Genomic DNA, 13,062 nt, shown 5'->3' on the forward strand with positions numbered 1-13,062 from the left:
CGGCTACTTAAGACCCTGAAATTTCCTGTCCAAACTGCAGGAACCCCACTGCCAGGCTCTCCACGCTTCTGGCCACAGCATCCCCAGGTTCCAGACTCCGCCCAGGTAAGCACAACCCTAGGTCCACAGGTGGTCCAGGGGTAGCTATTTGCAAGAGGGTGTGGACAGAGCTCTAACGCTTGGGCTGGGGTGACCGTACGTGCTCGGGGGGTCGTCACGGTGCCAGATGGGCTAGCTAGGGGTGCGGATGGGGTGTCCCTGAGGAAGGGAGGGGGGGTCTCCCAGTACTGGGAGAATGTCCCTTCCCCTTCCTTTGAGGTCTTTCTGATAACCTTCGCGCTGACGAAGAGATGGGGCTCCTTCCTTGTTAATGTTCAAGTCGGACCGGTCCTGAAACTCCCCAGTTAACCCAGCGGCGACCCAGAGCAGGGCAGGGGGCTTTTGGTATACTCGAGAAACTCAGAGAAACGACAGCAGGGAAACCAGAACCCAAGTAACCTGCTTTCCCGGGCGCAGTTTCCCGCTGGGGCGCAGGTTTGCGCGCAGCTGTCCGCGGGCCCGGGCGTCAACGTCGCCCCTGGGGGTGGCGCCGGGCTCCCGCTGCAGCACCCATCCCACCCCCGGTGCACAAGGCCCGGCTGCCCCTGCCACCTTGCGAAACTCCCCGCTTCGGGCTCTCCCGCGGTGAGCCGCGCGGTTCGGGGAGGACGCCGCGGAGGTAACGCAGCCCGGCGGTTACGCCGACAGGCGTCTTTAAGCGGCCGGCTCTTGGGAGGTCGGGGTCGGGGGGAGCTCCAGGCCGCGGCCCTGGCGCTGCAGGGGTCCGGGCGGCGCCGGAGTCCGGCGTCCTGGCCTGCGGCCCCTCGCGGCACTGAGCGGACAGCAGAGCCCGGACGAGCCGAGACGGCGCCGGGTCTCCGAGCGCCCCCTGCCGGCCGCCGCCAGTCCTCTGGTGGAGGAGAGGTGGGGAAAACAAACCGGGACGGGAGGCGAGGTCCAGGATCCCTGAGGCCGGGCTTGGCCTGGTGACTGGGCATCCTCCTACCAGCGAGCCCCGCAGCGCAGCCAAGTCCAACACAGAGAGGGACTAGTTCTCTGCAGTGTTTGGGGAGCCGGTAAACCCCACCCCCTGACCCCAACCTAAGCCGGAGAACCTAGAAAGAGGCTTCCGGGTCTCTAGGTGCTGCAGGTGCCCACGAGCAGTTATCCATTGACGCGGGGGTGGGGGGGAGGAGGGGGGAATAGAGGCCGGGAAGGGCCGGGGTTCACTCCGTCCTCTAGTGGCAGCCTCACACCTCTTTCCGCCACGCTGGGGCCTCAGTGTTGAGGTTGTAGCTGAAGTCGCGGAGCGATAGTTATTAATACTGTTATACAGCAGCTCCACTTTATTGAGCCCTTACTGTTAGCGAAGGTCAATGTTAAGCCCTTACCAAACACGAACACTAATTTTCTCACTGAACCCTTAAAATATCCCTGTAAAATTTATTCTGGGAGAGTTTTTCATTATACATATAATAGATATAATATTGCTTATTATATGACATATAATATTGATATTGATTGTTGATTGCATGATATCATAGATCATAATTATATATACACATATGTATATATATTTGGTTGTTTGGTATTTCATAAATGACTATGGAAACCCTCGGCTTAGAACTCAGCTTCCCATTGTCTCTCTTGGGAAGGCGGCAGGCAGCAGGATGGAGTGGAGAGAACTTTGGAGCAGACAGACCCTCTGAGACTGAGTTTCAGCACTTATCAAATGTGGTGAGCGTGGCTCTAATCTGAATTGGGGAGCTTTTTTTAAAAAAGTTTATTTATTTTGAGAGAGAGAGAGAGAGAGAGAGAGAGAGAGCGAGCGAGCACACAAGCAGAGGAGGGGCAGAGAGAGACGCAGAGAGAGAGAATCCCAAGCAGACTCCTTCCTAGCTGTTAGCGCAGAACCTGATGTGGGGCTGGAACTCACCAACCATGAGATGATGACCTGAGCTGAAATCAAGAGTGCAACGCTGAACTGACTGAGCCGCCCAGGCGCCCTGGGGAGCTATTTTTTATTTCCTTCTTAAGAGTTTGGGTCCCGGTGCCAAAACCACTCTGGTGAATGTTTCCTGTCCTTCATCCTCTGGGTTGGCCACGAGTACAGCCTCTGTCATCTCACACATGACACTTACTAAACATAGTGCTAACCTACACCCCCTTCTTCCTTTGGTCTTTCCCCCCAAATGAAATTATATTAGTCTGGGACCAATCAGGAGAGAGAAGCCACAGGGTAATCTGAACAAGGGATGTTTAATAAAAAGAATCATTGACTATTACAGGGGATTAGAGTATCAGAAGATTGGCTAAAAAGAAGTAAAGGGAACTCTGAAATAAAAAACAAAAACATAGAGCAGATATAAGGAGGAGCCACTACTTCTGGGGCTAAGATAGAGTGCCAGAGGGAGTCCCCTCTCCCCCAGCTCCACCACTGCCCATGGCCGTGACTCCCTGGATGGCGGAGAGATTGCGGGGGTGCCAGGAAAGCTGTTCATGGGCAGATGTCTCGCTGTAGGCACAACTCTATTGGAGGGGGTGCTAAGGGATGCAGCTGGTGGTCATGCACTGCGGGAGCTCCGAATTGGAGATCCTCTGAGTGCTGACGTAGCACCCCCTACTGGAGAAACCGTGCATGCCCAGGCGCCTAGCGCGGGAATAATATATGCATTATATAACCGGCTAATAGAGCTGGAATACTTGGAGTGGGCTGGGGAAGCAGAAGTGGTCTGAGCAGAATAGTGACAGGGAAACAGGATCCTGCAGCGGAAGCTGCCTCCCACTGGGGAGCGGAAGCCCCGGAGCTGCCTACTCGCCTCTTGGTTACAGACGGGTCCCTTGGCTTAGTCCCCGGATGAGACCTACCCCGAGACTGGTGGCGCTGGAAGTGTTCAGGAAGACTGGAAGCTGGGAGGAGGAAGGCACTTATGTTTATCTTATCTCTTCCTACCTGTGTCTGCAAACCTCCAAGTGGGTGAGCAGCAGCCTCAGGTGACCGTCCCCAGATGAGCGGTTCTTGCAAGCTATTTTCATGACTTTATTTTCTCATTCAGGCAGCAGAATAAACCTAGGAAGGACACGGTGTTGTACAGAGGGGGGAAGAGGGGGAAACCAAAGCGTTAGTTGGAAGCCCCTTGCCCAAGGTCGCCCAGCCTTCTGAGGTACAGCTAGCAAGTGATCCTGGCCTCGGGCTCCCACTCTGGCTGTGCACGGGGGGGGGGGGGGGGGGGGGGGGGGGGGGGGGGGGGGGGGGGGGGGTGCAGCTGGCTGTGCATTCCTGCTGCACCCAGCCCAGCCGCACGCCCCTTCTCCTGCACTGGGCACACGCTGTCTCCCCCTGCTCTGGCAAGGACAGAGACGAGGGGACACATTAGCTGGCCATGGCAGAGACTGCGACAAATTATCATTTCCCTCTTTTTCTCTAATGTTTATTTTTGAAAGAGAGAGGGCGCACGTGTGCAGGTGCATATGAGCAAGGGAGGGGCAGAGAAAGAGGAAGACTGAGGGTCTGAAGTGGGTTCCACGCAGACAGCAGAGAGCCCTATGTGGGGCTCGAACTCAGGAACTGTGAGATCAAAGTTGGACCTGAGCCAAAGTCGGAGGCTTAACTGACTGAGCTACCTAGGCGTCCTGGTAGGTAACTTCTATTATAGTTATTTAAAAATAGTTTTCTTTAAATGATAACTCATATCAAATAGAGAACAAACAAACAAAAATAATCAATTGGATTTAACAAATGTTGACATTTTGGAACGCTTGCGTCAGAATTCTCGTTCACTCTCTCATAAATAAAGCATTACAGATACATCTATAGCTCTGCCTATTCCTAAGAGCTACATCTGCTTCTAAGAGGAGACCACTTTTCTAAGTGATGTGAAGCCAAGAGAAATACGTCATATGGCTCTCTGTATTTTAATCCTCACAAGGGACATTATACTGTACATATCCATTTCAGAGGTGGTTCTTTTAAGTTTATTTATTCAGAGAGAGAGAGAGAGAGAGAGAGAGAGAGGGAGGGAGAGAATGAGCAGGGGAGGGGCACAGAGAGAGGGAGAGAGAGAGCGAATCCCAGGCAGCCTCTGCACTGTCAGTGCAGAGCCCAGATATGAGGCTCGAACTCATGAACCACAAAATCATGATCTGAGCCAAACTCAAGAGTGGGACACTTAACAAACTGAACCACCTAGACACTCCCTCAGAAGTTCTTAATGAGCCCTAGGGTCCCTTACTTGTCTGGATATCTATTCCCAAAGTTTTGCAAAGATGGACATGAGGGAAGGGTATGGTAAATGACCAAGTTGGTAACTTACTCCAGCAAAAAAAAATTTTTCCCATGATTTTTGCCCTCCAAGTGCATTTTTTCCCATACGTATGAAAAAGTTCTTTTTTAAATAAATGCTATTTAAATCCAAGCTAATTAACATATAGTATAATAGTGGTTTCAGGAGGAGCATGTAGTGATTGATTGCTTATATATAACACCCAGTGCTCATCCCATCAAGTGCCCTCCTTAATGCCCATTGCCCAGTTAGCCAATCTCCCCCACTCAACATCCCTCTATCAACCCTCAGCTTGTGCTCTGTATTTCAGAGTCTCATATGGTTTGCTCCCCCAAGTGCATTTTGAATGGCAGACACCTAAGGTTGAACTCTCATTGTCCATGTCTTTTGTCCACAGTCCAGGTGGATTTTGTGGGAGGCTGTGCAACCGAGAACAGCCTAAAGGGAAAAATCTCATTCTTTTCTTTTCTGGAGAAGAAACAAGCCCCAGAAGAGAAGTTTCTTGCTCAAAGTCACAAGCTAGTCATTGGAAAAAGAGGAACCCTCATCCAATCATTTATTAATTAATTTCACAAATATTTATAGTGTGTTGACAGTGTGCCAGGAACACAGCTACCTGGAAGGCTTCAGGGAATCAAAGGAACTGCATGGCTATCTTTTTGCACTTCTATTCCAGTGAGAAGAAACACATAATAAACTAAAAATATAAATATCTTAATAGTATAAGGGGTAAGTACAAAGAAGAAGAAAAAAAGCAGGCCTGGGGGCACCTGGGTAGCTCAGTTGGTTAAGCATCCAACTTCGGCTCAGGTCATGATCTCAGTTTGTGGGTTCAAGCCCCACGTTGGGCTCTGTGCTGACAGCTCAGAGCCTGGAGCCTGCTTCGGATTCTGTGTCTCCCTCTCTCTCTGACCGTCTGGCCCTCCCCCACTTGTTTTCTCTCTCTCTCTCTCTCTCTCTCTCTCTCTCTCTCTGTCTCTCTCTCTCTGTCTCTCTCTTTCAAAAATAAATAAACATTAAACACTGTTTAAAAAAAAAAGCAGGGCTGGACGTGGAGGGGACAGGTTGCAGAATTAAATAATGTGCTCAACGTAGGCCTCCCTGAGATGATGAGATCTGAACAAAAACTAAAGGGAATGAGGAAGAGAGTAGAATATTCTAGGCAGAAAGGACTCCAGAGCAAAGGCCCTAAGACAGGAGTTTGCTGGCAAGTTGTAGGTTCAGCAAGGAGGCCATTGTGGCTGGTGTAGAATACTTGAGGGACTGAGGGCCTGAGAGCCTGGGAGGAGAAGGGGCCAAATGTCAGTGAGGGGCCAGAGTGTGTAGAGCCTTATAGGCCTTGATGAAGACTCCAGGTTTGGTTTGGTTTTTTCTTATCTTGTAGGCTCCACACCCAGTGTTGGAGCCCGAAGTGGGGCTTGAACCCATGACCCTGAGATCAAGACCTGAGCTGAGATCAAGAGTTGGATGCTTAATCAACAGAGCCACCCAGGCGCCCTGTAGATTTCAGTTTTTATTCTGAATGAAATGAAGAATCTGTATAGAGTTTAAATAGAGCAGTGACTTGACCTCACTTAGGCCTTAGTATGATCACTTTGGCGGTTTTGCTGAGAAGAGACCACCGTAGGGTAAAGCACAAGCTGGAGGCACTTGGGAGGCTGATGTAGCAATTTAGGCCAGACATGAGGTACCCTGTCCTCAGGATGAGCAAAGGAATGGTAAGAAGTGAGTGGGTGCTGGCTGGGCCATCATACCTACTATTCCCTGTGACTTGTGTGCTCTTTCCTGTTTGTTTATTGCTTTCTCATCTTACTCAGGTCTCTGCTCAGGGAGCACTTGTTTAGTGAGGCCCCCCTTTACCAACCTGTATAAAATATCAATTTCCTGCCTATATATACCCTTCATTCCACCCTTACACTGGTTTTTCTCCACAGTGTTTATCACCATCAGGCATATCTCTCTTCCTCCCCTTACTATCTCCCTCCCCTGACCAGAGTAAAGGCTCTGTGATAGTAAAGACTTCGTCTACTTTGTTCACTGCTGTATTCCCAGGACTCAGAATAGTACCCGACCTGTAGTAGCAGCTCTAAACTGATATGTTAAATGATGAAGTGAATAGATGGATCTTGTTTCCTGTATTAGTTATCTACTGCCGTGTAACAAATGACCCCCAGAACCAGGAGCTTATAATAACATTGATTATCTCACACAGTTTCTGAGAGCCAAAGGCTGAGAGCAGCCTAGTGGAGTCATTCTGGCTCAGAGCCCTTCATGAGGCTGCAGTCAAGCGGTCAGTCAGTGCTGTAGTCATCTGGAGGCTTGACTGGGGTGGGAGGATTTGCTTCTCTCATAGTACATGGCTTTTGGCACACGGCCTCATTTCCTTGCCTCATGGGTTGTCTAGGTGTCCTTCCTTCCTTCAGAGCAAGTTATGAGATGAGATGAGAAAGAAGAGAGCAAGAGAGAGAAGTGAGCCCCAATGGCTTATATAACCCAAATTCAAAAGTGACGTAATATCACTTCTGCCATATTCTCCCGTCACATAGACCAACCTTGAGACAGCATGCAAGGAAACTACACAGAGACATAGATACCAGAAGGCAGTGATCAATGGGGCCATTTTGAAGGCTGAACACAACACTCCTTTTTACCAAGACCTTTCTTCTCCCACCTCCAGCCAATCATCTATAACACAGTGGTAGTAAACTGGTGACCCACAGCTATATCCAGGGCACATGTGTTTTTGTTTGTTTGTTTTTAAAACCATTACTATGTTTTAGGTTATTAGAGGCAACATTTAAAAACAAGGGAAGAGCAGGGATGCCACGGTGAAGACCAGGTAGTGAAGCCTGCTGCTGGATGACAGTTGGGCAGTTGGAATGAGGAGGCCATGGAGAGTCTGAGACAGTTGGAAGGTGGTCCTGACCAGGGTGGAGGGATGTGGGAGACAGAGGCTAGGGAATGAGGCAAGGGAAAAATATCAGAGGTGGGAAGAAAGAATAAAGAAGAGTTCCCTGCAGAGAGAGAGAAGTCAGGGTAGGATGTGATCTGAGAGAGAGTTTCATCTGCCTTCACTGTACTTGAGGCAGAGAGAGGCACCATGAGGACAGAGTTCTGCCTTCTGGGAGCTCATGGCCCCATGAAAGAGGCAGGCAGGCTCACTAGAAACTAGGCTGCAAGGCTGAGTGAAAGAAATTTGCCGTTAAAGCTACAAAATTAGGTCAGTGGATGCCAGAGGAGGGAGTTGGAAGTAAGTCTGGGGCTCTCTGATCCTGGGATGAAGGTGGGCCATCAGGAGGAGGTGTCCAGCAAGTCAGAGGTGGGGGGGAATGGGACTGAGATGCAAAGCTTTGCGAGTAAATGAATCAGGGAAAAGGAGAGTTGGCCGAGGAGGAATGAAACATCCAAGACCCAGCCGGGACCACTTGGAGAACTGGACACAGAACATCAGAGGGGTTTAAGCAAGGGGTCTGGAGCCAGACAGCCTGGATTTGAATACTGATCCTGCCCCTGGTTGGCTGTGTCTTCTTGGGTCACTTTGATCTTCTCTGTGCTTTAACACCTCCATCTGTCAAATGGGTACCTACACTGAAAGCTACACGTTCTGATGATGATACAAAGTAAGGGTTCAGTCGATGCTAGGCAGCACTAAGGTGGTGTAGAATCACCGAAGTTCTGGGGGGGCAGGACTTTAAGGAGAATTGGGTCAGGACCCCAACAAGGAACATCTGTTGAGCACCTGGGCGCATTATTGCAATTAATTTTCATGCAACAACATACCTGTTATCGGCTCAAGTTTACAGATGAGGAAATAGGCTCATAGATAGGAAGTGAGTGGCACAAGGTCACAGAGTGACACAGATGTGGAGATGAGATTTGAAAGCATGTCTGTGCAGCCCTACAGCCCACATGCCCACATTGCTCTCAGGAGCCCCCAGGAGGGCAAGGAGATTGAAGGTGGTAGAGGAACTGCTGGCCATGAGGGGAGGGACCAAGGTGTTCAGCACAGGGTGTGGGGCTGTAGCCTGGTGACATGAGAGGGTCAGGTAGCACTGAGCAGAGACACAGGACTTGTCTTCAGGTTAGGAGGTACTGAAGAGGCTGTGAGGTGTCACTGATGGAGAAAGGCCCTTCAGGGTGCGGGAAGGGCTGAAATCAGGATCACAGCTGAAGAAGCTTAGTTTTGGGAAAACGAAGAGAGGGAGTTTATTGACCAGAAGAGTCAAGGGTGGTTCTGTGCTTGCTCTGTCGGGGGGACATGCAGATCAGCCCTGAGACATTGTCTGGTGAGCTGATAGGACACAGCCAACTGGAACCCTCAGCGTTTAAGCAAGGGCGCCCAGGGGGGATTGGTGGGGTGGTGAAATACAGGGTACTGTGGGCACCCCTGCAGAGGCTGCGGTGCTAATATGAGGTCTCGGCTAAGAGCCTAAGGAAGGGAGGGGTGAGGTGGGTGAGGTAGGTGAGAGGCTGTAGACCGGGACAGCACCTTCAGCAAATGTTGGAGGAGAGACAACACATGGCAGAAACTGAAGTTCACAGCCGCTACAGCATGGGCTGTGGGTGTGGGGAGAAACTTAAGGGCCCAGCAGCACCTTGCACTTTATTTTAATGAGGTTAATGAGGCCATTAAAGTCTTGGGCAGGGACAGCCATAATGGAATTTATCTTGAAAGCTGCCTCTACTTCCTCTGTGGGATGTGAATTGAGCACATGCACAAGTGAAGGTAGGAAACCAGGAAGACTGTGGGGGTCTTGTGGGGGACAGATGACCCGGCAGTGTCAGGAAGCAGAGCGGCACACTGAAGACATCATCCAGGGAAGGACCCAGGAGTCTTGGCAATTGTGAGGATGATGTCATACACTTCAGTGTGAGGGTCGTGTTGGAGAGAGGGATGGAGTTGTGAGCAGGGGAGAGAGTTCAGTTTTGAAGCCAGGCTTTGATGTGCATGTGGGACATCTGTGTGGTCACGTCCAGCAGGAACCACAGTTGAGCAGCGGTGCTTTACAAGGGCTCTGGGAAGGTGGCTCAGCCTAGGATAAATGAGGTCAAGGTTTGGCTTTGTTTTTTAAGATGGATGAGATGTGAGCCAATTTAGACTCTTGTGGGAAGGAGCCAGTTGAGTAGGGGTGGTGGATCCCCAAAGGAGGGAGGGGACAGTAAATGGACGGCTGTCACTGAGTTCAGAGTAGAGTAGAGTGCCAGGATTCACCCTGGGCAGGAGAGGGCAAGGGGCAGGGGCCGAAGGTCCGAAGGAAGGGGAGACAGGTTGACACAGCTTCACTAAAGGCCCGGAGTGAGAACTGAGCAGAGAGACTTGGGAGGGAGCCCCAGCTGGCACGGAGGGCTGGGTTGGCTTGGAGGTCAATACTCCACCCAGACTAGAGAGGATGATCTTTGACTGATTTTGTCCACAGGACCCTGCAGCTTAGGCACAGGGGAGGAAACGGACAGGAAGCTGGGGCGTGGCTGGCCCCACACAAAGGACAGGCCACAGCATCCCCCCGAATTCCCAAGGTATGGACAGAGAGGTACCTGGCACAGACATGATAGCGCAGCCAGCAGACGTCTGCTCCTGAGGCTGAGAGATTTGGGCAGCCCTTGCATGGGGGCATAAGGGGTCTCCTGGGATAGACTTCATCCCCCTGAGGGGCAACAAAGCCAGGTTCTGACCCCTGGGCCTTCATCTAGAAGAGCAGGAGGCTATATAATAACTTTAACAGTTAATTGTCCATAACACACCGCTGATGGTGGGAGACTGAGGCAGGAGCTGAGCTCCAGAACCGTGGCCCCTCCCACCCTGAGGAAGTGACGGACGGGGCATGTACCTGCACCGCCCACCCCCTGCCTTGTCCACAGGGATCCACAAAAGAAGCGGATTCTTCACGGTTTGGCAGCAGTGACTCTGGACACCAATGAACATATTTAATACGCTCTCGGGAGAGAAGGTGTTTTTGGATAGAGGTTCCGTTAACACTGCATTTTTCCCTGACTGTGCAGGGCTGTGGGAACCATGGCGGGACCAGTCCGTCTCTGCCTGCACGGGGGAGAAAATCCGGAACTGTGCACGCTCTGGCCTGGCCGTGTTTCACCTGGGAGGGCTGAGCTGACAGGTGGGGAGATTCCCTGCAACTGCATCTTCCAGAACACACGGGGCTTCACGTACCACCTCTGCCTGAAGAGCACCAGGAACCAGGAGAAGTGCGTCTTTGGGTCAAGATAACCCCTCAGAGCCTCAGGGCTCTGGACCAGCTCTGTCAAGGTCACAGAGCAGAGAGGGTCTGACAAGACGCTAGTTTCCCCCTACCCCAGGGCCATGGTATCTTTAGTTCACAAGCCTCATTGAGCCAGTAATTATTTAGGGAGCTTTAAGAAACACAGTAGAAAAAAATATTTAAAAGCGTTCAGTTTCTAGTAATTCTAGCTCCGGAACTGTCTAAATGGCTGCTGGAAACATATTTCCTTCTCAGTCTGAGAAGCTGAGGTGACCTTCTTTAGTGGCAAATACTGTCTTTTAAAACCACAAATCTCAGAGTTGACTCTGGCAGGTTGAGTGTCTATGGACACGTGGCCATGCACATGACAGGACTCCCAATTAAGAGTCCCTTATGGGTAAGACACAACAGCAATGACAATTGAAGAAGTGACAGAAGTTCATAAAGTCCCCTCAGTGGCAGAGTCCGTTCAAATTTGGCATCCTTCTAACAGGAAACGGAACTGGGGGTTTTGCTGGAAATGGACCTGTCAGATTTCCTGGCTCCCCGTAGGCTCGGTGGCCCGAGGCCACACAGGCAGGTCAACAGGAAGATTCTAGTGCAGGAGCTAGTAGACGTGGGAGGGAACAGTAGAGAAGCAGAGATGTGCAGACTGTGCCCTGAATTGTGTTTCTGAGAGCGAGGGAATAGTCCCCAGGTTAGAGCCGGGCACTCTGCAGAGTCATTGTTGAAGGTGCTGGGGAAGAAAGCGCTAGAAGGAACCGGGGAGAGCTATGCCTCGGCACCACGACTTCTCGGTTAGGTCCCAGGCCCTGGCAGCTTGACCTTCTGTCCTGTCCCTGGGCCTGCGAGCCTGATTCCTGCCTCTTGGTTCTGGTCTTTAGTTCTAGTCTCAAGGGACCCTTGCACTTGCCCATGGCCACCCCTCGTTACTCCATTCTGGAAGCCTCTTTCATGGGCGTCCGCAGAACCACCCCCAGGCTGCTTCCCCAAAGCCCCAGAACTCTCAGGAGGCGGTGAGCACTGTGCAGGGGGCAGGAGTGGGGGAGCACCCCCTGCAGACTCCCGGCCCCCTCCCACAAAGTGTCACTCTGGCTGTCTGGCCTGGAGTTTCCATAATGATGGTAACAAATGTAAGAGTCCAAGCAGAAAGTGCCATTCCTTCAAGCTGCTCAAATAAGGGGTCGATGAGGGAGAGGAAGGTGGGAACGGAGTCTCAAGGTGAAAGGAGTGGGCGTGGGGGTGGCAGACAGGACTGAGTCCATTTTTTTCTCTGAAATCGCTTTTCTGTGCTTTCATTGCTCCCCTGATCTCCAATGCCCCACCTCCCCTCCCTCTCAGCTACTACACTGCTTCCTGTTGAACCCAGAAAACAGAGACTCCCCCTGATTTTATCAGTAACCAGATATCCCCTACTTCCTAGTCAAGGACATCTCTCCTGCAATTGACCTCTATCCAGCTGCACCACGCATTGTCCTTTCTGAGGGGCATCATTCTCAAGCAAATAAAATCATGCTGGGAGAATCAACCTTTAAAAACCAACCCTACTGAGTGAGGTATAATTTGGATATAAAATGCACCCATTGTTAAGTGTGAAGTTAGGTGAATTTTGACAAATGGATATACCCATGTAACCCACCACTACCACCACCATCACCACCATCACCACGGTCAAGTTCTAGAAGATTGCCATCACTCCACCCCAAAAAAGTGTCCCATTGCTGTGTACTGTTCCCTTGTATGGACACAGTACAATTTGTTCATGCATTTGCCTGTGAATGTGTAATTGGGCTGTTTCCACTTTTTGGCTGACTCGTCCCGCAGGTCAGTCAATGCAGGTCCTGAGGGAGGGAGTGAGAATTGGGGGGCAGGGGGCACAGAGAATGGAGGCAAGACAAGTCTCTGATCAAGCCTCGTTTATTGAGAGAACACACGCGTCTTTTAAAGGCAGAAAATGGGCAACTTGACGTAAGTCAGTTGCTAAGAAACAAGGGCAAGGATAAGGGAGAAACTAAAACTGCAGATTCAGCATAGCACAGTGCCTGGGAAACTGATAGGAAGGCCCAGCCTACAGGCCCTGAGCCTGGGAAACTGATAACTCAGCTCCACTGAGCTGAGAGTGATGACGCAGTTCTGCTGAGTTGGGAGTGATAACACAGTTCTGCAGAGCTGGGAGTAACAATGCAGCTCTGCTCTGCGGGCTGCTGATCTTGCAAGGTCGAGGCACATATCTCTTCTTCTGGCAGCTCTTCTGGTGCAAGGCACATCTCTTCTCCGGCAGCTCCCGACATTTGGCTATTAGGAATAAAACGTGCAGTGAACATTCACGTATAAGTCCTTGTGTGGAAACATGGTATTTCTCTGAGTAAATATCAAGTGGAATAGCCTGGCCAGATGATACTGTAGATTTAGTTTTATTAGAAACTTCCAAGCTGTTTTCCACAATGGTGGTACCATTTGACATTTCCAAAGCAGTCCATGAAAGTTCCAGATGCTATAGTTCATACTGCCGGGGAGGAGGGGCG

The sequence above is a fragment of the Suricata suricatta genome, chromosome 11 (assembly GCF_006229205.1).
Source record: "Suricata suricatta isolate VVHF042 chromosome 11, meerkat_22Aug2017_6uvM2_HiC, whole genome shotgun sequence".
Classification (NCBI taxonomy): Eukaryota; Metazoa; Chordata; class Mammalia; order Carnivora; family Herpestidae; genus Suricata; species Suricata suricatta.